The following is a 27,119-nucleotide window of genomic DNA, read 5'->3' as shown; positions in this document are numbered from 1 at the left end:
CGTTTTCAGGACTACAGTTGAGCCTAGAAATAATCATATAAGGTTAACTAACTGAAAAGGGTACGACAAATATCCTATGATAATATTTATACATGTTATCCTAAGATTGCTACCAATGAACATATTTCCACAGAAAAAGACACTCACAGACTTATGAAATAAACTAATGGTTAGCAAAATGAAAGGTGGGAGGATGGGTAAATTAGGACTATGGGGTTAACATACATATACTAATGTATGTTAAGTGTATAACAACATATAACAGATAAACTGTATGAATTATATAATCACCAATACCTTTAAAATATACATTTTGTAATCACATACATGGTAACAGGACCCGAAGATGAACAGACATATGTATGAATCATTGAGCAGATCCTGTACAGCCAGGCAATCAAAACACTCTAATCAAATTTACGCTGATAAGAAATAGAAATGAAATTTAAAAAACAAACATAAGTAAGGAGACATAAACTTCTGGGGGCTTGTCCCAGCACATTCCACTCTAATTTACAACCTCAGAACACTACCTCCAGGAAGATTCTGTTGCCCTAGTAACAAGAGTTGAGAACGTAATAATGCTGCCGCCTTGTGGCTGTTTCCCACAACAGCAGCTTTAAACCCAGTGCTAATGGTTGCTTAATAGTCACAACGACTGCAGGGGTCTAAATGACACCTGCCCTCAAAAAGTGCCCTTGGGTAGGGAATAGGCAAGAAAATTCAACACATGAGAAATTTTTCAAAAAGTGAATATGAAGAGGGAAGTTGTACTCACACTTTAACAAAAAAAGGAAAAGAAGAAAAAGGATATGCCTAAAGATCAGTATAAGGAATTATTCGCCACATGCGTATCCAACCTCCATAAAGGTTTCAGCTCACAACAGTCAAATGGCCATCAGCAAAAGTCTACAAACTATAAATGCTGAAGGTGTTTTAGAGAAATGTGTACCTTCTATCTGCTGCTGGGATGTAAAGTGGTAACAGCACTAACGCAAACTGAATGGAGCCGCTTGAAAAGGTAGAAATTGAGCTACCATATGATGCGGCAGGGCACCTCTCGGGCTTATAACCTAAGACCACCAGAATCGGAAAGACACAGGCAGTCAAATGTGCACTGCAGCAATACTGAAATAGCCAAGACATGGAAGCAAAAAAAGGTCCATAAACAGATGAATGGACAGAGAAGAAGTGGTATATGGACAGAATGGAATAGTAGCCTCGGGAAAAAAATGAACAATGCCGTTTTCAGGACTACAGTAGAGCCTAGAAATAATAATATAAGGTTAAGTAAGTCAAAAGGGTATGACAAATATCCTATGATATCATTTATACATGTTATCCTAAGATTGCTACCAATGAACATATTTCCACAGAAAAAGACACTCACAGACTTATGAAATAAACTAATGGTTAGCCAAAATGAAAGGGGGGAGGATGGGTAAATTAGGACTATGGGATTAACATAAATATACTAATGTATGTTACATGCATATAAACATATAACAGATAAACTATATGAATTATATAAACACCAATACCTTTAAAATATACATTCTGTATTCACATACATGGTAACAGAATCCGAAGATGAACAGACATATGTAGGAATCATTGAGCAGATTCTGTACAGCCAGACAATCAAAAAACTCTAATCAAATTTACTCCAAAAAGAAATAGAATTAAATTTAATAAACAAACATAAGTAAGGAGACATAAACTTCTGGGGGCTCGTCCCAGCACATTCCACTCTAATTTACAACCACGGAACACTACTTCCAGGAAGATTCTGTTGCCCTAGTAACAAGAGATGAGAACGTAATAATGCTGCCGCCTTGTGGCTGTTTCCCACAACAGCAACATTAAACCCAGTGCTAATGGTTGCTTAATAGTCACAAGGACTGCAGGGCTCTAAATGACACCTGCCCTGAAAAATGCCCTGGGGTAGGGAATAGGCAAGAAAATTCAACACATGAGAAATTTTTCAAGAAGTCAATAAGAGGAGGGAAGTTGTACTCACTCTTTAAAAAAAAGGAAAAGAAAAAAAAGGACATGCCTAAAGCTCAGTATAAGGAATTATTAGACACATGCAAATTCAAATTCAAAAAGGTTTCAGCTCACACCAGTCATTTCCATCAGCAAAATGTCTATAAACTATAAATGCTGAAGGCGTTTTAGAGAACTGTGTACCTTCTAGCTGCTGGTGGGATGTAAAGTGGTAACAGCACTAACGCAAACTGAATGGAGCTGCTTGAAAAGGTAAAAATTGAGCTACCATATGATGCGGCAGGGCACCTCTTGGGCTTATAACCTAAGACTACCAGAATCGGAAAGACACAGGCAGTCAAATGTGCACTGCAGCAATATTGAAATAGCAAAGACATGGAAGCAAAAAAAATGTCCATAAACAGATGAATGGACAGAGAAGAAGTGGTATATGGACAGAATGGAATAGTAGCCTCGGGGAAAAAATGAACAATGCCGTTTTCAGGACTACAGTAGAGCCTAGAAATAATCATATAAGGTCAAGTAAGTCAAAAGGGTATGACAATTATCCTATGATATCATTTATACATGTTATCCTAAGATTGCTACCAATGAACATATTTCCACAGAAAAAGACACTCACAGACTTATGAAATAAACTAATTGTTAGCCAAAATGAAAGGTGGGAGGACGGGTAAATTAGGACTATGGGGTTAACATACATATACTAATGTATGTTAAGTGTATAAAAACATATAACAGATAAACTGTATGAATTATATAATCACCAATACCTTTAAAATATACATTCTGTAATCACATACATGGTAACAGAATCCGAAGATGAACAGACATATGTAGGAATCATTGAGCAGTTTCTGTACAGCCAGACAATCAAAACACTCTAATCAAATTTACTCCGATAAGAAATAGAAATTAAATTTAAAAAACAAACCTAAGTAAGGAGACATAAACTTCTGGGGGCTTGTCCCAGCACATTCCACTCTAATTTACAACCTCGGAACACTACCTCCAGGAAGATTCTGTTGCCCTAGTAACAAGAGATGAGAACGTAATAATGCTGCCGCCTTGTGGCTCTTTCCCACAACAGCAGCTTTAAACCCAGTGCTAATGGTTGCTTAATAATCACATGGACTGCAGGGCTCTAAATGACACCTGCCCTGAAAAATGCCCTGGGGTAAGGAATAGGCAAGAATATTCAACACATGAGAAATTTTTCAAGAAATCAATAAGAGGAGGGAAGTTGTACTCACTCTTTAAAAAAAAAGGAAAAGAAAAAAAAGGACATGCCTAAACCTCAGTAGAATGAATTATTAGACACATGCAAATTCAAATGGAAAAAGGTTTCAGCTCACACCAATCGTTTCCATCAGCAAAATGTCTACAAACTATAAATGCTGAAGGGGTTTTAGAGAACTGTGTACCTTCTAGCTGCTGGTGGGATGTAAAGTGGTAACAGCACTAACACAAACTGAATGGAGCTGCTTGAAAAGATAAAAATTGAGCTACCATATGATGCGGCAGGTCACCTTTTGGGCCTATAACCTAAGACCACCTGAATCGGAAAGACACAGGCAGGCAAATGAGCACTGCAGCAATATTGAAATAGCCAAGACATGGAAGCAGAAAAAAGGTTCATAAACAGATGAATGGACAAAGAAGAAGTGGTATACGTACCAAATAGAATAGTAGCCTCGGGAAAAAAATGAACAATGCCGTTTTCAGGACTACAGTTGAGCCTAGAAATAATCATATAACGTTAAGTAACTCAAAAGGGTACGACAAATATCCTATGATAACATTTATACATGTTATCCTAAGATTGCTACCAATGAACATATTTCCACAGAAAAAGACACTCACAGACTTATCAAATAAACTAATGGTTAGCCAAAATGAAAGGTGGGAGGATGGGTTAACTAGGACTATGGGGTTAACATACATATACTAATGTATGTTAAGTGTATAAAAACATATAACAGATAAACTGTATGAATTATATAATCACCAATACCTTTAAAATATACATTTTGTAATCACATACATGGTAACAGGACCCGAGGATGAACAGACATATGTATGAATCATTGAGCAGATTCTGTACAGCCAGGCAATCAAAACACTAAAATCAAATTTACTCCGATAAGAAATAGAAATTAAATTTAAAAAACAAACATAAGTAAGGAGACATAAACTTCTGGAGGCTTGTCCCAGCACATTCCACTCTAATTTACAACCTCGGAACACTACCTCCAGGAAGACTCTGTTGCCATAGTAACAAGAGTTGAGAACATAATAATGCTGCCGCCTTGTGGCTGTTTCCCACAACAGCAGCTTTAAACCCAGTGCTAATGGTTGCTTAATAGTCAAAACGACTGCAGGGGTCTAAATGACACCTGCCCTCAAAAAATGCCCTGGGGTAGGGAATACGCAAGAAAATTCAACACATGAGAAATTTTTCAAAAAGTGAATATGAAGAGGGAAGTTGTACTCACACTTTAACAAAAAAAGGAAAAGAAGAAAAAGGATATGCCTAAAGATCAGTATAAGGAATTATTCGCCACATGCGTATCCAACCTCCAAAAAGGTTTCAGCTCACACCAGTCAAATGGCCATCAGCAAAAAGTCTACAAACTATAAATGCTGAAGGGGTTTTACAGAAATGTATACCTTCTATCTGCTGCTGGGATGTAAAGTGGTAACAGCACTAACGCAAACTGAATGGAGCTGCTTGAAAAGGTAAAAATTGAGCTACCATATGATGCGGCAGGTCACCTTTTGGGCCTATAACCTAAGACCACCTGAATCGGAAAGACACAGTCAGGCAAATGAGCACTGCAGCAATATTGAAATAGCCAAGACATGGAAGCAGAAAAAAGGTTCATAAACAGATGAATGGACAAAGAAGAAGTGGTATACGTACCAAATAGAATAGTAGCCTCGGGAAAAAAATGAACAATGCCGTTTTCAGGACTACAGTTGAGCCTAGAAATAATCATATAAGGTTAAGTAACTCAAAAGGGTACGACAAATATCCTATGATAACATTTATACATGTTATCCTAAGATAGCTACCAATGAACATATTTCCACAGAAAAAGACACTCACAGACTTATGAAATAAACTAATGGTTAGCCAAAATGAAAGGTGGGAGGATGGGTAAACTAGGACTATGGGGTTAACATACATATACTAATGTATGTTAAGTGTATAAAAACATATAACAGATAAACTGTATGAATTATATAATCACCAATACCTTTAAAATATACATTCTGTAATCACATACATGGTAACAGAATCCGAAGATGAACAGACATATGTAGGAATCATTGAGCAGTTTCTGTACAGCCAGACAATCAAAACACTCTAATCAAATTTACTCAGATAAGAAATAGAAATTAAATTTAAAAAACAAACCTAAGTAAGGAGACATAAACTTCTGGGGGCTTGTCCCAGCACATTCCACTCTAATTTACAACCTCGGAACACTACCTCCAGGAAGATTCTGTTGCCCTAGTAACAAGAGATGAGAACGTAATAATGCTGCCGCCTTGTGGCTCTTTCCCACAACAGCAGCTTTAAACCCAGTGCTAATGGTTGCTTAATAGTCACATGGACTGCAGGGCTCTAAATGACACCTGCCCTGAAAAATGCCCTGGGGTAGGGAATAGGCAAGAATATTCAACACATGAGAAATTTTTCAAGAAGTCAATAAGAGGAGGGAAGTTGTACTCACTCTTTAAAAAAAAAGGAAAAGAAAAAAAAGGACATGCCTAAAGCTCAGTAGAATGAATTATTAGACACATGCAAATTCAAATTCAAAAAGGTTTCAGCTCACACCAGTCGTTTCCATCAGCAAAATGTCTACAAACTATAAATGCTGAAGGGGTTTTAGAGAACTGTGTACCTTCTAGCTGCTGGTGGGATGTAAAGTGGTAACAGCACTAACGCAAACTGAATGGAGCTGCTTGAAAAGATAAAAATTGAGCTACCATATGATGCGGCAGGGCACCTCTTGGGCTTATAACCTAAGACTACCAGAATCGGAAAGACACAGGCAGTCAAATGTGCACTGCAGCAATATTGAAATAGCAAAGACATGGAAGCAAAAAAAATGTCCATAAACAGATGAATGGACAGAGAAGAAGTGGTATATGGACAGAATGGAATAGTAGCCTCGGGGAAAAAATGAACAATGCCGTTTTCAGGACTACAGTAGAGCCTAGAAATAATCATATAAGGTTAAGTAAGTCAAAAGGGTATGACAATTATCCTATGATATCATTTATACATGTTATCCTAAGATTGCTACCAATGAACATATTTCCACAGAAAAAGACACTCACAGACTTATGAAATAAACTAATTGTTAGCCAAAATGAAAGGTGGGAGGACGGGTAAATTAGGACTATGGGGTTAACATACATATACTAATGTATGTTAAGTGTATAAAAACATATAACAGATAAACTGTATGAATTATATAATCACCAATACCTTTAAAATATACATTCTGTAATCACATACATGGTAACAGAATCCGAAGATGAACAGACATATGTAGGAATCATTGAGCAGTTTCTGTACAGCCAGACAATCAAAACACTCTAATCAAATTTACTCCGATAAGAAATAGAAATTAAATTTAAAAAACAAACCTAAGTAAGGAGACATAAATTTCTGGGGGCTTGTCCCAGCACATTCCACTCTAATTTACAACCTCGGAACACTACCTCCAGGAAGATTCTGTTGCCCTAGTAACAAGAGATGAGAACGTAATAATGCTGCCGCCTTGTGGCTCTTTCCCACAACAGCAGCTTTAAACCCAGTGCTAATGGTTGCTTAATAATCACATGGACTGCAGGGCTCTAAATGACACCTGCCCTGAAAAATGCCCTGGGGTAAGGAATAGGCAAGAATATTCAACACATGAGAAATTTTTCAAGAAATCAATAAGAGGAGGGAAGTTGTACTCACTCTTTAAAAAAAAAGGAAAAGAAAAAAAATGGACATACCTAAAGCTCAGTAGAATGAATTATTAGACACATGCAAATTCAAATGGAAAAAGGTTTCAGCTCACACCAATCGTTTCCATTGGCAAAATGTCTACAAACTATAAATGCTGAAGGGGTTTTAGAGAACTGTGTACCTTCTAGCTGCTGGTGGGATGTAAAGTGGTAACAGCACTAACACAAACTGAATGGAGCTGCTTGAAAAGATAAAAATTGAGGTACCATATGATGCGGCAGGTCACCTTTTGGGCCTATAACCTAAGACCACCTGAATCGGAAAGACACAGGCAGGCAAATGAGCACTGCAGCAATATTGAAATAGCCAAGACATGGAAGCAGAAAAAAGGTTCATAAACAGATGAATGGACAAAGAAGAAGTGGTATACGTACCAAATAGAATAGTAGCCTCGGGAAAAAAATGAACAATGCCGTTTTCAGGACTACAGTTGAGCCTAGAAATAATCATATAACGTTAAGTAACTCAAAAGGGTACGACAAATATCCTATGATAACATTTATACATGTTATCCTAAGATTGCTACCAATGAACATATTTCCACAGAAAAAGACACTCACAGACTTATGAAATAAACTAATGGTTAGCCAAAATGAAAGGTGGGAGGATGGGTTAACTAGGACTATGGGGTTAACATACATATACTAATGTATGTTAAGTGTATAAAAACATATAACAGATAAACTGTATGAATTATATAATCACCAATACCTTTAAAATATACATTCTGTAATCACATACATGGTAACAGATTCCGAAGATGAACAGACATATGTAGGAATCATTGAGCAGTTTCTGTACAGCCAGACAATCAAAACACTCTAATCAAATTTACTCCGATAAGAAATAGAAATTAAATTTAAAAAACAAACCTAAGTAAGGAGACATAAACTTCTGGGGGCTTGTCCCAGCACATTCCACTCTAATTTACAACCTCGGAACACTACCTCCAGGAAGATTCTGTTGCCCTAGTAACAAGAGATGAGAACGTAATAATGCTGCCGCCTTGTGGCTCTTTCTCACAACAGCAGCTTTAAACCCAGTGCTAATGGTTGCTTAATAGTCACATGGACTGCAGGGCTCTAAATGACACCTGCCCTGAAAAATGCCCTGGGGTAAGGAATAGGCAAGAATATTCAACACATGAGAAATTTTTCAAGAAATCAATAAGAGGAGGGAAGTTGTACTCACTCTTTAAAAAAAAAGGAAAAGAAAAAAAAGGACATGCCTAAAGCTCAGTAGAATGAATTATTAGACACATGCAAATTCAAATGGAAAAAGGTTTCAGCTCACACCAATCGTTTCCATCAGCAAAATGTCTACAAACTATAAATGCTGAAGGGGTTTTAGAGAACTGTGTACCTTCTAGCTGCTGGTGGGATGTAAAGTGGTAACAGCACTAACACAAACTGAATGGAGCTGCTTGAAAAGATAAAAATTGAGCTACCATATGATGCGGCAGGTCACCTTTTGGGCCTATAACCTAAGACCACCTGAATCGGAAAGACACAGGCAGGCAAATGAGCACTGCAGCAATATTGAAATAGCCAAGACATGGAAGCAGAAAAAAGGTTCATAAACAGATGAATGGACAAAGAAGAAGTGGTATACGTACCAAATAGAATAGTAGCCTCGGGAAAAAAATGAACAATGCCGTTTTCAGGACTACAGTTGAGCCTAGAAATAATCATATAACGTTAAGTAACTCAAAAGGGTACGACAAATATCCTATGATATCATTTATACATGTTATCCTAAGATTGCTACCAATGAACATATTTCCACAGAAAAAGACACTCACAGACTTATGAAATAAACTAATGGTTAGCCAAAATGAAAGGGGGGAGGATGGGTAAATTAGGACTATGGGATTAACATAAATATACTAATGTATGTTACATGCATATAAACATATAACAGATAAACTATATGAATTATATAATCACCAATACCTTTAAAATATACATTCTGTATTCACATACATGGTAACAGAATCCGAAGATGAACAGACATATGTAGGAATCATTGAGCAGATTCTGTACAGCCAGACAATCAAAAACCTCTAATCAAATTTACTCCAAAAAGAAATAGAATTAAATTTAAAAAACAAACATAAGTAAGGAGACATAAACTTCTGGGGGCTCGTCCCAGCACATTCCACTCTAATTTACAACCACGGAACACTACCTCCAGGAAGATTCTGTTGCCCTAGTAACAAGAGATGAGAACGTAATAATGCTGCCGCCTTGTGGCTGTTTCCCACAACAGCAGCATTAAACCCAGTGCTAATGGTTGCTTAATAGTCACAAGGACTGCAGGGCTCTAAATGACACCTGCCCTGAAAAATGCCCTGGGGTAGGGAATAGGCAAGAAAATTCAACACATGAGAAATTTTTCAAGAAGTCAATAAGAGGAGGGAAGTTGTACTCACTCTTTAAAAAAAAAGGAAAAGAAAAAAAAGGACATGCCTAAAGCTCAGTATAAGGAATTATTAGACACATGCAAATGCAAATTCAACAAGGTTTCTGCTCACACCAGTCATTTCCATCAGCAAAATGTCTATAAACTATAAATGCTGAAGGGGTTTTAGAGAACTGTGTACCTTCTAGCTGCTGGTGGGATGTAAAGTGGTAACAGCACTAACGCAAACTGAATGGAGCTGCTTGAAAAGGTAAAAATTGAGCTACCATATGATGCAGCAGGGCACCTCATGGGCTTATAACCTAAGACTACCAGAATCGGAAAGACACAGGCAGTCAAATGTGCACTGCAGCAATACTGAAATAGCAAAGACATGGAAGCAAAAAAAATGTCCATAAACAGATGAATGGACAGAGCAGAAGTGGTATATGGACAGAATGGAATAGTAGCCTCAGGGAAAAAATTAACAATGCCGTTTTCAGGACTACAGTAGAGCCTAGAAATAATCATATAAGGTTAAGTAAGTCAAAAGGGTATGACAATTATCCTATGATATCATTTATACATGTTATCCTAAGATTGCTACCAATGAACATATTTCCACAGAAAAAGACACTCACAGACTTATGAAATAAACTAATGGTTAGCAAAATGAAAGGTGGGAGGATGGGTAAATTAGGACTATGGGGTTAACATACATATACTAATGTATGTTAAGTGTATAACAACATATAACAGATAAACTGTATGAATTATATAATCACCAATACCTTTAAAATATACATTTTGTAATCACATACATGGTAACAGGACCCGAAGATGAACAGACATATGTATGAATCATTGAGCAGATCCTGTACAGCCAGGCAATCAAAACACTCTAATCAAATTTACGCTGATAAGAAATAGAAATGAAATTTAAAAAACAAACATAAGTAAGGAGACATAAACTTCTGGGGGCTTGTCCCAGCACATTCCACTCTAATTTACAACCTCAGAACACTACCTCCAGGAAGATTCTGTTGCCCTAGTAACAAGAGTTGAGAACGTAATAATGCTGCCGCCTTGTGGCTGTTTCCCACAACAGCAGCTTTAAACCCAGTGCTAATGGTTGCTTAATAGTCACAACGACTGCAGGGGTCTAAATGACACCTGCCCTCAAAAAGTGCCCTTGGGTAGGGAATAGGCAAGAAAATTCAACACATGAGAAATTTTTCAAAAAGTGAATATGAAGAGGGAAGTTGTACTCACACTTTAACAAAAAAAGGAAAAGAAGAAAAAGGATATGCCTAAAGATCAGTATAAGGAATTATTCGCCACATGCGTATCCAACCTCCATAAAGGTTTCAGCTCACAACAGTCAAATGGCCATCAGCAAAAGTCTACAAACTATAAATGCTGAAGGGGTTTTAGAGAAATGTGTACCTTCTATCTGCTGCTGGGATGTAAAGTGGTAACAGCACTAACGCAAACTGAATGGAGCCGCTTGAAAAGGTAGAAATTGAGCTACCATATGATGCGGCAGGGCACCTCTCGGGCTTATAACCTAAGACCACCAGAATCGGAAAGACACAGGCAGTCAAATGTGCACTGCAGCAATACTGAAATAGCCAAGACATGGAAGCAAAAAAAGGTCCATAAACAGATGAATGGACAGAGAAGAAGTGGTATATGGACAGAATGGAATAGTAGCCTCGGGAAAAAAATGAACAATGCCGTTTTCAGGACTACAGGAGAGCCTAGAAATAATAATATAAGGTTAAGTAAGTCAAAAGGGTATGACAAATATCCTATGATATCATTTATACATGTTATCCTAAGATTGCTACCAATGAACATATTTCCACAGAAAAAGACACTCACAGACTTATGAAATAAACTAATGGTTAGCCAAAATGAAAGGGGGGAGGATGGGTAAATTAGGACTATGGGATTAACATAAATATACTAATGTATGTTACATGCATATAAACATATAACAGATAAACTATATGAATTATATAATCACCAATACCTTTAAAATATACATTCTGTATTCACATACATGGTAACAGAATCCGAAGATGAACAGACATATGTAGGAATCATTGAGCAGATTCTGTACAGCCAGACAATCAAAAAACTCTAATCAAATTTACTCCAAAAAGAAATAGAATTAAATTTAATAAACAAACATAAGTAAGGAGACATAAACTTCTGGGGGCTCGTCCCAGCACATTCCACTCTAATTTACAACCACGGAACACTACTTCCAGGAAGATTCTGTTGCCCTAGTAACAAGAGATGAGAACGTAATAATGCTGCCGCCTTGTGGCTGTTTCCCACAACAGCAACATTAAACCCAGTGCTAATGGTTGCTTAATAGTCACAAGGACTGCAGGGCTCTAAATGACACCTGCCCTGAAAAATGCCCTGGGGTAGGGAATAGGCAAGAAAATTCAACACATGAGAAATTTTTCAAGAAGTCAATAAGAGGAGGGAAGTTGTACTCACTCTTTAAAAAAAAGGAAAAGAAAAAAAAGGACATGCCTAAAGCTCAGTATAAGGAATTATTAGACACATGCAAATTCAAATTCAAAAAGGTTTCAGCTCACACCAGTCATTTCCATCAGCAAAATGTCTATAAACTATAAATGCTGAAGGGGTTTTAGAGAACTGTGTACCTTCTAGCTGCTGGTGGGATGTAAAGTGGTAACAGCACTAACGCAAACTGAATGGAGCTGCTTGAAAAGGTAAAAATTGAGCTACCATATGATGCGGCAGGGCACCTCTTGGGCTTATAACCTAAGACTACCAGAATCGGAAAGACACAGGCAGTCAAATGTGCACTGCAGCAATATTGAAATAGCAAAGACATGGAAGCAAAAAAAATGTCCATAAACAGATGAATGGACAGAGAAGAAGTGGTATATGGACAGAATGGAATAGTAGCCTCGGGGAAAAAATGAACAATGCCGTTTTCAGGACTACAGTAGAGCCTAGAAATAATCATATAAGGTCAAGTAAGTCAAAAGGGTATGACAATTATCCTATGATATCATTTATACATGTTATCCTAAGATTGCTACCAATGAACATATTTCCACAGAAAAAGACACTCACAGACTTATGAAATAAACTAATTGTTAGCCAAAATGAAAGGTGGGAGGACGGGTAAATTAGGACTATGGGGTTAACATACATATACTAATGTATGTTAAGTGTATAAAAACATATAACAGATAAACTGTATGAATTATATAATCACCAATACCTTTAAAATATACATTCTGTAATCACATACATGGTAACAGAATCCGAAGATGAACAGACATATGTAGGAATCATTGAGCAGTTTCTGTACAGCCAGACAATCAAAACACTCTAATCAAATTTACTCCGATAAGAAATAGAAATTAAATTTAAAAAACAAACCTAAGTAAGGAGACATAAACTTCTGGGGGCTTGTCCCAGCACATTCCACTCTAATTTACAACCTCGGAACACTACCTCCAGGAAGATTCTGTTGCCCTAGTAACAAGAGATGAGAACGTAATAATGCTGCCGCCTTGTGGCTCTTTCCCACAACAGCAGCTTTAAACCCAGTGCTAATGGTTGCTTAATAATCACATGGACTGCAGGGCTCTAAATGACACCTGCCCTGAAAAATGCCCTGGGGTAAGGAATAGGCAAGAATATTCAACACATGAGAAATTTTTCAAGAAATCAATAAGAGGAGGGAAGTTGTACTCACTCTTTAAAAAAAAAGGAAAAGAAAAAAAAGGACATGCCTAAACCTCAGTAGAATGAATTATTAGACACATGCAAATTCAAATGGAAAAAGGTTTCAGCTCACACCAATCGTTTCCATCAGCAAAATGTCTACAAACTATAAATGCTGAAGGGGTTTTAGAGAACTGTGTACCTTCTAGCTGCTGGTGGGATGTAAAGTGGTAACAGCACTAACACAAACTGAATGGAGCTGCTTGAAAAGATAAAAATTGAGCTACCATATGATGCGGCAGGTCACCTTTTGGGCCTATAACCTAAGACCACCTGAATCGGAAAGACACAGGCAGGCAAATGAGCACTGCAGCAATATTGAAATAGCCAAGACATGGAAGCAGAAAAAAGGTTCATAAACAGATGAATGGACAAAGAAGAAGTGGTATACGTACCAAATAGAATAGTAGCCTCGGGAAAAAAATGAACAATGCCGTTTTCAGGACTACAGTTGAGCCTAGAAATAATCATATAACGTTAAGTAACTCAAAAGGGTACGACAAATATCCTATGATAACATTTATACATGTTATCCTAAGATTGCTACCAATGAACATATTTCCACAGAAAAAGACACTCACAGACTTATCAAATAAACGAATGGTTAGCCAAAATGAAAGGTGGGAGGATGGGTAAATTAGGACTATGGGGTTAACATACATATACTAATGTATGTTAAGTGTATAAAAACATATAACAGATAAACTGTATGAATTATATAATCACCAATACCTTTAAAATATACATTTTGTAATCACATACATGGTAACAGGACCCGAGGATGAACAGACATATGTATGAATCATTGAGCAGATTCTGTACAGCCAGGCAATCAAAACACTAAAATCAAATTTACTCCGATAAGAAATAGAAATTAAATTTAAAAAACAAACATAAGTAAGGAGACATAAACTTCTGGAGGCTTGTCCCAGCACATTCCACTCTAATTTACAACCTCGGAACACTACCTCCAGGAAGACTCTGTTGCCATAGTAACAAGAGTTGAGAACATAATAATGCTGCCGCCTTGTGGCTGTTTCCCACAACAGCAGCTTTAAACCCAGTGCTAATGGTTGCTTAATAGTCACAACGACTGCAGGGGTCTAAATGACACCTGCCCTCAAAAAATGCCCTGGGGTAGGGAATACGCAAGAAAATTCAACACATGAGAAATTTTTCAAAAAGTGAATATGAAGAGGGAAGTTGTACTCACACTTTAACAAAAAAAGGAAAAGAAGAAAAAGGATATGCCTAAAGATCAGTATAAGGAATTATTCGCCACATGCGTATCCAACCTCCATAAAGGTTTCAGCTCACAACAGTCAAATGGCCATCAGCAAAAGTCTACAAACTATAAATGCTGAAGGGGTTATAGAGAAATGTGTACCTTCTATCTGCTGCTGGGATGTAAAGTGGTAACAGCACTAACGCAAACTGAATGGAGCCGCTTGAAAAGGTAGAAATTGAGCTACCATATGATGCGGCAGGGCACCTCTCGGGCTTATAACCTAAGACCACCAGAATCGGAAAGACACAGGCAGTCAAATGTGCACTGCAGCAATACTGAAATAGCCAAGACATGGAAGCAAAAAAAGGTCCATAAACAGATGAATGGACAGAGAAGAAGTGGTATATGGACAGAATGGAATAGTAGCCTCGGGAAAAAAATGAACAATGCCGTTTTCAGGACTACAGGAGAGCCTAGAAATAATAATATAAGGTTAAGTAAGTCAAAAGGGTATGACAAATATCCTATGATATCATTTATACATGTTATCCTAAGATTGCTACCAATGAACATATTTCCACAGAAAAAGACACTCACAGACTTATGAAATAAACTAATGGTTAGCCAAAATGAAAGGGGGGAGGATGGGTAAATTAGGACTATGGGATTAACATAAATATACTAATGTATGTTACATGCATATAAACATATAACAGATAAACTATATGAATTATATAATCACCAATACCTTTAAAATATACATTCTGTATTCACATACATGGTAACAGAATCCGAAGATGAACAGACATATGTAGGAATCATTGAGCAGATTCTGTACAGCCAGACAATCAAAAAACTCTAATCAAATTTACTCCAAAAAGAAATAGAATTAAATTTAATAAACAAACATAAGTAAGGAGACATAAACTTCTGGGGGCTCGTCCCAGCACATTCCACTCTAATTTACAACCACGGAACACTACTTCCAGGAAGATTCTGTTGCCCTAGTAACAAGAGATGAGAACGTAATAATGCTGCCGCCTTGTGGCTGTTTCCCACAACAGCAACATTAAACCCAGTGCTAATGGTTGCTTAATAGTCACAAGGACTGCAGGGCTCTAAATGACACCTGCCCTGAAAAATGCCCTGGGGTAGGGAATAGGCAAGAAAATTCAACACATGAGAAATTTTTCAAGAAGTCAATAAGAGGAGGGAAGTTGTACTCACTCTTTAAAAAAAAGGAAAAGAAAAAAAAGGACATGCCTAAAGCTCAGTATAAGGAATTATTAGACACATGCAAATTCAAATTCAAAAAGGTTTCAGCTCACACCAGTCATTTCCATCAGCAAAATGTCTATAAACTATAAATGCTGAAGGCGTTTTAGAGAACTGTGTACCTTCTAGCTGCTGGTGGGATGTAAAGTGGTAACAGCACTAACGCAAACTGAATGGAGCTGCTTGAAAAGGTAAAAATTGAGCTACCATATGATGCGGCAGGGCACCTCTTGGGCTTATAACCTAAGACTACCAGAATCGGAAAGACACAGGCAGTCAAATGTGCACTGCAGCAATATTGAAATAGCAAAGACATGGAAGCAAAAAAAATGTCCATAAACAGATGAATGGACAGAGAAGAAGTGGTATATGGACAGAATGGAATAGTAGCCTCGGGGAAAAAATGAACAATGCCGTTTTCAGGACTACAGTAGAGCCTAGAAATAATCATATAAGGTCAAGTAAGTCAAAAGGGTATGACAATTATCCTATGATATCATTTATACATGTTATCCTAAGATTGCTACCAATGAACATATTTCCACAGAAAAAGACACTCACAGACTTATGAAATAAACTAATTGTTAGCCAAAATGAAAGGTGGGAGGACGGGTAAATTAGGACTATGGGGTTAACATACATATACTAATGTATGTTAAGTGTATAAAAACATATAACAGATAAACTGTATGAATTATATAATCACCAATACCTTTAAAATATACATTCTGTAATCACATACATGGTAACAGAATCCGAAGATGAACAGACATATGTAGGAATCATTGAGCAGTTTCTGTACAGCCAGACAATCAAAACACTCTAATCAAATTTACTCCGATAAGAAATAGAAATTAAATTTAAAAAACAAACCTAAGTAAGGAGTCATAAACTTCTGGGGGCTTGTCCCAGCACATTCCACTCTAATTTACAACCTCGGAACACTACCTCCAGGAAGATTCTGTTGCCCTAGTAACAAGAGATGAGAACGTAATAATGCTGCCGCCTTGTGGCTCTTTCCCACAACAGCAGCTTTAAACCCAGTGCTAATGGTTGCTTAATAATCACATGGACTGCAGGGCTCTAAATGACACCTGCCCTGAAAAATGCCCTGGGGTAAGGAATAGGCAAGAATATTCAACACATGAGAAATTTTTCAAGAAATCAATAAGAGGAGGGAAGTTGTACTCACTCTTTAAAAAAAAAGGAAAAGAAAAAAAAGGACATGCCTAAACCTCAGTAGAATGAATTATTAGACACATGCAAATTCAAATGGAAAAAGGTTTCAGCTCACACCAATCGTTTCCATCAGCAAAATGTCTACAAACTATAAATGCTGAAGGGGTTTTAGAGAACTGTGTACCTTCTAGCTGCTGGTGGGATGTAAAGTGGTAACAGCACTAACACAAACTGAATGGAGCTGCTTGAAAAGATAAAAATTGAGCTACCATATGATGCGGCAGGTCACCTTTTGGGCCTATAACCTAAGACCACCTGAATCGGAAAGACACAGGCAGGCAAATGAGCACTGCAGCAATATTGAAATAGCCAAGACATGGAAGCAGAAAAAAGGTTCATAAACAGATGAATGGACAAAGAAGAAGTGGTATACGTACCAAATAGAATAGTAGCCTCGGGAAAAAAATGAACAATGCCGTTTTCAGGACTACAGTTGAGCCTAGAAATAATCATATAACGTTAAGTAACTCAAAAGGGTACGACAAATATCCTATGATAACATTTATACATGTTATCCTAAGATTGCTACCAATGAACATATTTCCACAGAAAAAGACACTCACAGACTTATCAAATAAACGAATGGTTAGCCAAAATGAAAGGTGGGAGGATGGGTAAATTAGGACTATGGGGTTAACATACATATACTAATGTATGTTAAGTGTATAAAAACATATAACAGATAAACTGTATGAATTATATAATCACCAATACCTTTAAAATATACATTTTGTAATCACATACATGGTAACAGGACCCGAGGATGAACAGACATATGTATGAATCATTGAGCAGATTCTGTACAGCCAGGCAATCAAAACACTAAAATCAAATTTACTCCGATAAGAAATAGAAATTAAATTTAAAAAACAAACATAAGTAAGGAGACATAAACTTCTGGAGGCTTGTCCCAGCACATTCCACTCTAATTTACAACCTCGGAACACTACCTCCAGGAAGACTCTGTTGCCATAGTAACAAGAGTTGAGAACATAATAATGCTGCCGCCTTGTGGCTGTTTCCCACAACAGCAGCTTTAAACCCAGTGCTAATGGTTGCTTAATAGTCACAACGACTGCAGGGGTCTAAATGACACCTGCCCTCAAAAAATGCCCTGGGGTAGGGAATACGCAAGAAAATTCAACACATGAGAAATTTTTCAAAAAGTGAATATGAAGAGGGAAGTTGTACTCACACTTTAACAAAAAAAGGAAAAGAAGAAAAAGGATATGCCTAAAGATCAGTATAAGGAATTATTCGCCACATGCGTATCCAACCTCCAAAAAGGTTTCAGCTCACACCAGTCAAATGGCCATCAGCAAAAAGTCTACAAACTATAAATGCTGAAGGGGTTTTACAGAAATGTATACCTTCTATCTGCTGCTGGGATGTAAAGTGGTAACAGCACTAACGCAAACTGAATGGAGCCGCTTGAAAAGGTAAAAATTGAGCTACCATATGATGCGGCAGGTCACCTTTTGGGCCTATAACCTAAGACCACCTGAATCGGAAAGACACAGTCAGGCAAATGAGCACTGCAGCAATATTGAAATAGCCAAGACATGGAAGCAGAAAAAAGGTTCATAAACAGATGAATGGACAAAGAAGAAGTGGTATACGTACCAAATAGAATAGTAGCCTCGGGAAAAAAATGAACAATGCCGTTTTCAGGACTACAGTTGAGCCTAGAAATAATCATATAAGGTTAAGTAACTCAAAAGGGTACGACAAATATCCTATGATAACATTTATACATGTTATCCTAAGATAGCTACCAATGAACATATTTCCACAGAAAAAGACACTCACAGACTTATGAAATAAACTAATGGTTAGACAAAATGAAAGGTGGGAGGATGGGTAAACTAGGACTATGGGGTTAACATACATATACTAATGTATGTTAAGTGTATAAAAACATATAACAGATAAACTGTATGAATTATATAATCACCAATACCTTTAAAATATACATTCTGTAATCACATACATGGTAACAGAATCCGAAGATGAACAGACATATGTAGGAATCATTGAGCAGTTTCTGTACAGCCAGACAATCAAAACACTCTAATCAAATTTACTCAGATAAGAAATAGAAATTAAATTTAAAAAACAAACCTAAGTAAGGAGACATAAACTTCTGGGGGCTTGTCCCAGCACATTCCACTCTAATTTACAACCTCGGAACACTACCTCCAGGAAGATTCTGTTGCCCTAGTAACAAGAGATGAGAACGTAATAATGCTGCCGCCTTGTGGCTCTTTCCCACAACAGCAGCTTTAAACCCAGTGCTAATGGTTGCTTAATAGTCACATGGACTGCAGGGCTCTAAATGACACCTGCCCTGAAAAATGCCCTGGGTTAGGGAATAGGCAAGAATATTCAACACATGAGAAATTTTTCAAGAAGTCAATAAGAGGAGGGAAGTTGTACTCACTCTTTAAAAAAAAAGGAAAAGAAAAAAAAGGACATGCCTAAAGCTCAGTAGAATGAATTATTAGACACATGCAAATTCAAATTCAAAAAGGTTTCAGCTCACACCAGTCGTTTCCATCAGCAAAATGTCTACAAACTATAAATGCTGAAGGGGTTTTAGAGAACTGTGTACCTTCTAGCTGCTGGTGGGATGTAAAGTGGTAACAGCACTAACGCAAACTGAATGGAGCTGCTTGAAAAGATAAAAATTGAGCTACCATATGATGCGGCAGGGCACCTCTTGGGCTTATAACCTAAGACTACCAGAATCGGAAAGACACAGGCAGTCAAATGTGCACTGCAGCAATATTGAAATAGCAAAGACATGGAAGCAAAAAAAATGTCCATAAACAGATGAATGGACAGAGAAGAAGTGGTATATGGACAGAATGGAATAGTAGCCTCGGGGAAAAAATGAACAATGCCGTTTTCAGGACTACAGTAGAGCCTAGAAATAATCATATAAGGTTAAGTAAGTCAAAAGGGTATGACAATTATCCTATGATATCATTTATACATGTTATCCTAAGATTGCTACCAATGAACATATTTCCACAGAAAAAGACACTCACAGACTTATGAAATAAACTAATTGTTAGCCAAAATGAAAGGTGGGAGGACGGGTAAATTAGGACTATGGGGTTAACATACATATACTAATGTATGTTAAGTGTATAAAAACATATAACAGATAAACTGTATGAATTATATAATCACCAATACCTTTAAAATATACATTCTGTAATCACATACATGGTAACAGAATCCGAAGATGAACAGACATATGTAGGAATCATTGAGCAGTTTCTGTACAGCCAGACAATCAAAACACTCTAATCAAATTTACTCCGATAAGAAATAGAAATTAAATTTAAAAAACAAACCTAAGTAAGGAGACATAAATTTCTGGGGGCTTGTCCCAGCACATTCCACTCTAATTTACAACCTCGGAACACTACCTCCAGGAAGATTCTGTTGCCCTAGTAACAAGAGATGAGAACGTAATAATGCTGCCGCCTTGTGGCTCTTTCCCACAACAGCAGCTTTAAACCCAGTGCTAATGGTTGCTTAATAATCACATGGACTGCAGGGCTCTAAATGACACCTGCCCTGAAAAATGCCCTGGGGTAAGGAATAGGCAAGAATATTCAACACATGAGAAATTTTTCAAGAAATCAATAAGAGGAGGGAAGTTGTACTCACTCTTTAAAAAAAAAGGAAAAGAAAAAAAATGGACATACCTAAAGCTCAGTAGAATGAATTATTAGACACATGCAAATTCAAATGGAAAAAGGTTTCAGCTCACACCAATCGTTTCCATTGGCAAAATGTCTACAAACTATAAATGCTGAAGGGGTTTTAGAGAACTGTGTACCTTCTAGCTGCTGGTGGGATGTAAAGTGGTAACAGCACTAACACAAACTGAATGGAGCTGCTTGAAAAGATAAAAATTGAGGTACCATATGATGCGGCAGGTCACCTTTTGGGCTTATAACCTAAGACCACCTGAATCGGAAAGACACAGGCAGGCAAATGAGCACTGCAGCAATATTGAAATAGCCAAGACATGGAAGCAGAAAAAAGGTTCATAAACAGATGAATGGACAAAGAAGAAGTGGTATACGTACCAAATAGAATAGTAGCCTCGGGAAAAAAATGAACAATGCCGTTTTCAGGACTACAGTTGAGCCTAGAAATAATCATATAACGTTAAGTAACTCAAAAGGGTACGACAAATATCCTATGATAACATTTATACATGTTATCCTAAGATTGCTACCAATGAACATATTTCCACAGAAAAAGACACTCACAGACTTATGAAATAAACTAATGGTTAGCCAAAATGAAAGGTGGGAGGATGGGTTAACTAGGACTATGGGGTTAACATACATATACTAATGTATGTTAAGTGTATAAAAACATATAACAGATAAACTGTATGAATTATATAATCACCAATACCTTTAAAATATACATTCTGTAATCACATACATGGTAACAGATTCCGAAGATGAACAGACATATGTAGGAATCATTGAGCAGTTTCTGTACAGCCAGACAATCAAAACACTCTAATCAAATTTACTCCGATAAGAAATAGAAATTAAATTTAAAAAACAAACCTAAGTAAGGAGACATAAACTTCTGGGGGCTTGTCCCAGCACATTCCACTCTAATTTACAACCTCGGAACACTACCTCCAGGAAGATTCTGTTGCCCTAGTAACAAGAGATGAGAACGTAATAATGCTGCCGCCTTGTGGCTCTTTCTCACAACAGCAGCTTTAAACCCAGTGCTAATGGTTGCTTAATAGTCACATGGACTGCAGGGCTCTAAATGACACCTGCCCTGAAAAATGCCCTGGGGTAAGGAATAGGCAAGAATATTCAACACATGAGAAATTTTTCAAGAAATCAATAAGAGGAGGGAAGTTGTACTCACTCTTTAAAAAAAAAGGAAAAGAAAAAAAAGGACATGCCTAAAGCTCAGTAGAATGAATTATTAGACACATGCAAATTCAAATGGAAAAAGGTTTCAGCTCACACCAATCGTTTCCATCAGCAAAATGTCTACAAACTATAAATGCTGAAGGGGTTTTAGAGAACTGTGTACCTTCTAGCTGCTGGTGGGATGTAAAGTGGTAACAGCACTAACACAAACTGAATGGAGCTGCTTGAAAAGATAAAAATTGAGCTACCATATGATGCGGCAGGTCACCTTTTGGGCCTATAACCTAAGACCACCTGAATCGGAAAGACACAGGCAGGCAAATGAGCACTGCAGCAATATTGAAATAGCCAAGACATGGAAGCAGAAAAAAGGTTCATAAACAGATGAATGGACAAAGAAGAAGTGGTATACGTACCAAATAGAATAGTAGCCTCGGGAAAAAAATGAACAATGCCGTTTTCAGGACTACAGTTGAGCCTAGAAATAATCATATAACGTTAAGTAACTCAAAAGGGTACGACAAATATCCTATGATATCATTTATACATGTTATCCTAAGATTGCTACCAATGAACATATTTCCACAGAAAAAGACACTCACAGACTTATGAAATAAACTAATGGTTAGCCAAAATGAAAGGGGGGAGGATGGGTAAATTAGGACTATGGGATTAACATAAATATACTAATGTATGTTACATGCATATAAACATATAACAGATAAACTATATGAATTATATAATCACCAATACCTTTAAAATATACATTCTGTATTCACATACATGGTAACAGAATCCGAAGATGAACAGACATATGTAGGAATCATTGAGCAGATTCTGTACAGCCAGACAATCAAAAACCTCTAATCAAATTTACTCCAAAAAGAAATAGAATTAAATTTAAAAAACAAACATAAGTAAGGAGACATAAACTTCTGGGGGCTCGTCCCAGCACATTCCACTCTAATTTACAACCACGGAACACTACCTCCAGGAAGATTCTGTTGCCCTAGTAACAAGAGATGAGAACGTAATAATGCTGCCGCCTTGTGGCTGTTTCCCACAACAGCAGCATTAAACCCAGTGCTAATGGTTGCTTAATAGTCACAAGGACTGCAGGGCTCTAAATGACACCTGCCCTGAAAAATGCCCTGGGGTAGGGAATAGGCAAGAAAATTCAACACATGAGAAATTTTTCAAGAAGTCAATAAGAGGAGGGAAGTTGTACTCACTCTTTAAAAAAAAAGGAAAAGAAAAAAAAGGACATGCCTAAAGCTCAGTATAAGGAATTATTAGACACATGCAAATGCAAATTCAACAAGGTTTCTGCTCACACCAGTCATTTCCATCAGCAAAATGTCTATAAACTATAAATGCTGAAGGGGTTTTAGAGAACTGTGTACCTTCTAGCTGCTGGTGGGATGTAAAGTGGTAACAGCACTAACGCAAACTGAATGGAGCTGCTTGAAAAGGTAAAAATTGAGCTACCATATGATGCAGCAGGGCACCTCATGGGCTTATAACCTAAGACTACCAGAATCGGAAAGACACAGGCAGTCAAATGTGCACTGCAGCAATACTGAAATAGCAAAGACATGGAAGCAAAAAAAATGTCCATAAACAGATGAATGGACAGAGCAGAAGTGGTATATGGACAGAATGGAATAGTAGCCTCAGGGAAAAAATGAACAATGCCGTTTTCAGGACTACAGTAGAGCCTAGAAATAATCATATAAGGTTAAGTAAGTCAAAAGGGTATGACAATTATCCTATGATATCATTTATACATGTTATCCTAAGATTGCTACCAATGAACATATTTCCACAGAAAAAGACACTCACAGACTTATGAAATAAACTAATTGTTAGCCAAAATGAAAGGTGGGAGGATGGGTAAATTAGGACTATGGGGTTAACATACATATACTAATGTATGTTAAGTGTATAAAAACATATAACAGATAAACTGTATGAATTATATAATCACCAATACCTTTAAAATATACATTCTGTAATCACATACATGGTAACAGATTCCGAAGATGAACAGACATATGTAGGAATCATTGAGCAGTTTCTGTACAGCCAGACAATCAAAACACTCTAATCAAATTTACTCCGATAAGAAATAGAAATTAAATTTAAAAAACAAACCTAAGTAAGGAGACATAAACTTCTGGGGGCTTGTCCCAGCACATTCCACTCTAATTTACAACCTCGGAACACTACCTCCAGGAAGATTCTGTTGCCTAGTAACAAGAGATGAGAACGTAATAATGCTGCCGCCTTGTGGCTCTTTCCCACAACAGCAGCTTTAAACCCAGTGCTAATGGTTGCTTAATAATCACATGGACTGCAGGGCTCTAAATGACACCTGCCCTGAAAAATGCCCTGGGGTAAGGAATAGGCAAGAATATTCAACACATGAGAAATTTTTCAAGAAATCAATAAGAGGAGGGAAGTTGTACTCACTCTTTAAAAAAAAAGGAAAAGAAAAAAAAAGGACATGCCTAAAGCTCAGTAGAATGAATTATTAGACACATGCAAATTCAAATGGAAAAAGGTTTCAGCTCACACCAATCGTTTCCATTGGCAAAATGTCTACAAACTATAAATGCTGAAGGGGTTTTAGAGAACTGTGTACCTTCTAGCTGCTGGTGGGATGTAAAGTGGTAACACCACTAACACAAACTGAATGGAGCTGCTTGAAAAGATAAAAATTGAGGTACCATATGATGCGGCAGGTCACCTTTTGGGCCTATAACCTAAGACCACCTGAATCGGAAAGACACAGGCAGGCAAATGAGCACTGCAGCAATATTGAAATAGCCAAGACATGGAAGCAGAAAAAAGGTTCATAAACAGATGAATGGACAAAGAAGAAGTGGTATACGTACCAAATAGAATAGTAGCCTCGGGAAAAAAATGAACAATGCCGTTTTCAGGACTACAGTTGAGCCTAGAAATAATCATATAACGTTAAGTAACTCAAAAGGGTACGACAAATATCCTATGATATCATTTATACATGTTATCCTAAGATTGCTACCAATGAACATATTTCCACAGAAAAAGACACTCACAGACTTATGAAATAAACTAATGGTTAGCCAAAATGAAAGGGGGGAGGATGGGTAAATTAGGACTATGGGATTAACATAAATATACTAATGTATGTTACATGCATATAAACATATAACAGATAAACTATATGAATTATATAATCACCAATACCTTTAAAATATACATTCTGTATTCACATACATGGTAACAGAATCCGAAGATGAACAGACATATGTAGGAATCATTGAGCAGATTCTGTACAGCCAGACAATCAAAAACCTCTAATCAAATTTACTCCAAAAAGAAATAGAATTAAATTTAAAAAACAAACATAAGTAAGGAGACATAAACTTCTGGGGGCTCGTCCCAGCACATTCCACTCTAATTTACAACCACGGAACACTACCTCCAGGAAGATTCTGTTGCCCTAGTAACAAGAGATGAGAACGTAATAATGCTGCCGCCTTGTGGCTGTTTCCCACAACAGCAGCATTAAACCCAGTGCTAATGGTTGCTTAATAGTCACAAGGACTGCAGGGCTCTAAATGACACCTGCCCTGAAAAATGCCCTGGGGTAGGGAATAGGCAAGAAAATTCAACACATGAGAAATTTTTCAAGAAGTCAATAAGAGGAGGGAAGTTGTACTCACTCTTTAAAAAAAAAGGAAAAGAAAAAAAAGGACATGCCTAAAGCTCAGTATAAGGAATTATTAGACACATGCAAATGCAAATTCAACAAGGTTTCTGCTCACACCAGTCATTTCCATCAGCAAAATGTCTATAAACTATAAATGCTGAAGGGGTTTTAGAGAACTGTGTACCTTCTAGCTGCTGGTGGGATGTAAAGTGGTAACAGCACTAACGCAAACTGAATGGAGCTGCTTGAAAAGGTAAAAATTGAGCTACCATATGATGCAGCAGGGCACCTCATGGGCTTATAACCTAAGACTACCAGAATCGGAAAGACACAGGCAGTCAAATGTGCACTGCAGCAATACTGAAATAGCAAAGACATGGAAGCAAAAAAAATGTCCATAAACAGATGAATGGACAGAGCAGAAGTGGTATATGGACAGAATGGAATAGTAGCCTCAGGGAAAAAATGAACAATGCCGTTTTCAGGACTACAGTAGAGCCTAGAAATAATCATATAAGGTTAAGTAAGTCAAAAGGGTATGACAATTATCCTATGATATCATTTATACATGTTATCCTAAGATTGCTACCAATGAACATATTTCCACAGAAAAAGACACTCACAGACTTATGAAATAAACTAATTGTTAGCCAAAATGAAAGGTGGGAGGATGGGTAAATTAGGACTATGGGGTTAACATACATATACTAATGTATGTTAAGTGTATAAAAACATATAACAGATAAACTGTATGAATTATATAATCACCAATACCTTTAAAATATACATTCTGTAATCACATACATGGTAACAGATTCCGAAGATGAACAGACATATGTAGGAATCATTGAGCAGTTTCTGTACAGCCAGACAATCAAAACACTCTAATCAAATTTACTCCGATAAGAAATAGAAATTAAATTTAAAAAACAAACCTAAGTAAGGAGACATAAACTTCTGGGGGCTTGTCCCAGCACATTCCACTCTAATTTACAACCTCGGAACACTACCTCCAGGAAGATTCTGTTGCCCTAGTAACAAGAGATGAGAACGTAATAATGCTGCCGCCTTGTGGCTCTTTCCCACAACAGCAGCTTTAAACCCAGTGCTAATGGTTGCTTAATAATCACATGGACTGCAGGGCTCTAAATGACACCTGCCCTGAAAAATGCCCTGGGGTAAGGAATAGGCAAGAATATTCAACACATGAGAAATTTTTCAAGAAATCAATAAGAGGAGGGAAGTTGTACTCACTCTTTAAAAAAAAAGGAAAAGAAAAAAAAAGGACATGCCTAAAGCTCAGTAGAATGAATTATTAGACACATGCAAATTCAAATGGAAAAAGGTTTCAGCTCACACCAATCGTTTCCATTGGCAAAATGTCTACAAACTATAAATGCTGAAGGGGTTTTAGAGAACTGTGTACCTTCTAGCTGCTGGTGGGATGTAAAGTGGTAACACCACTAACACAAACTGAATGGAGCTGCTTGAAAAGATAAAAATTGAGGTACCATATGATGCGGC

This window comes from Balaenoptera borealis, assembly GCF_965194805.1.
Source record: "Balaenoptera borealis genome assembly, contig: HAP1_SCAFFOLD_1037, whole genome shotgun sequence".
Lineage (NCBI taxonomy): Eukaryota > Metazoa > Chordata > Mammalia > Artiodactyla > Balaenopteridae > Balaenoptera > Balaenoptera borealis.
This window is presented reverse-complemented; position numbering follows the sequence as displayed.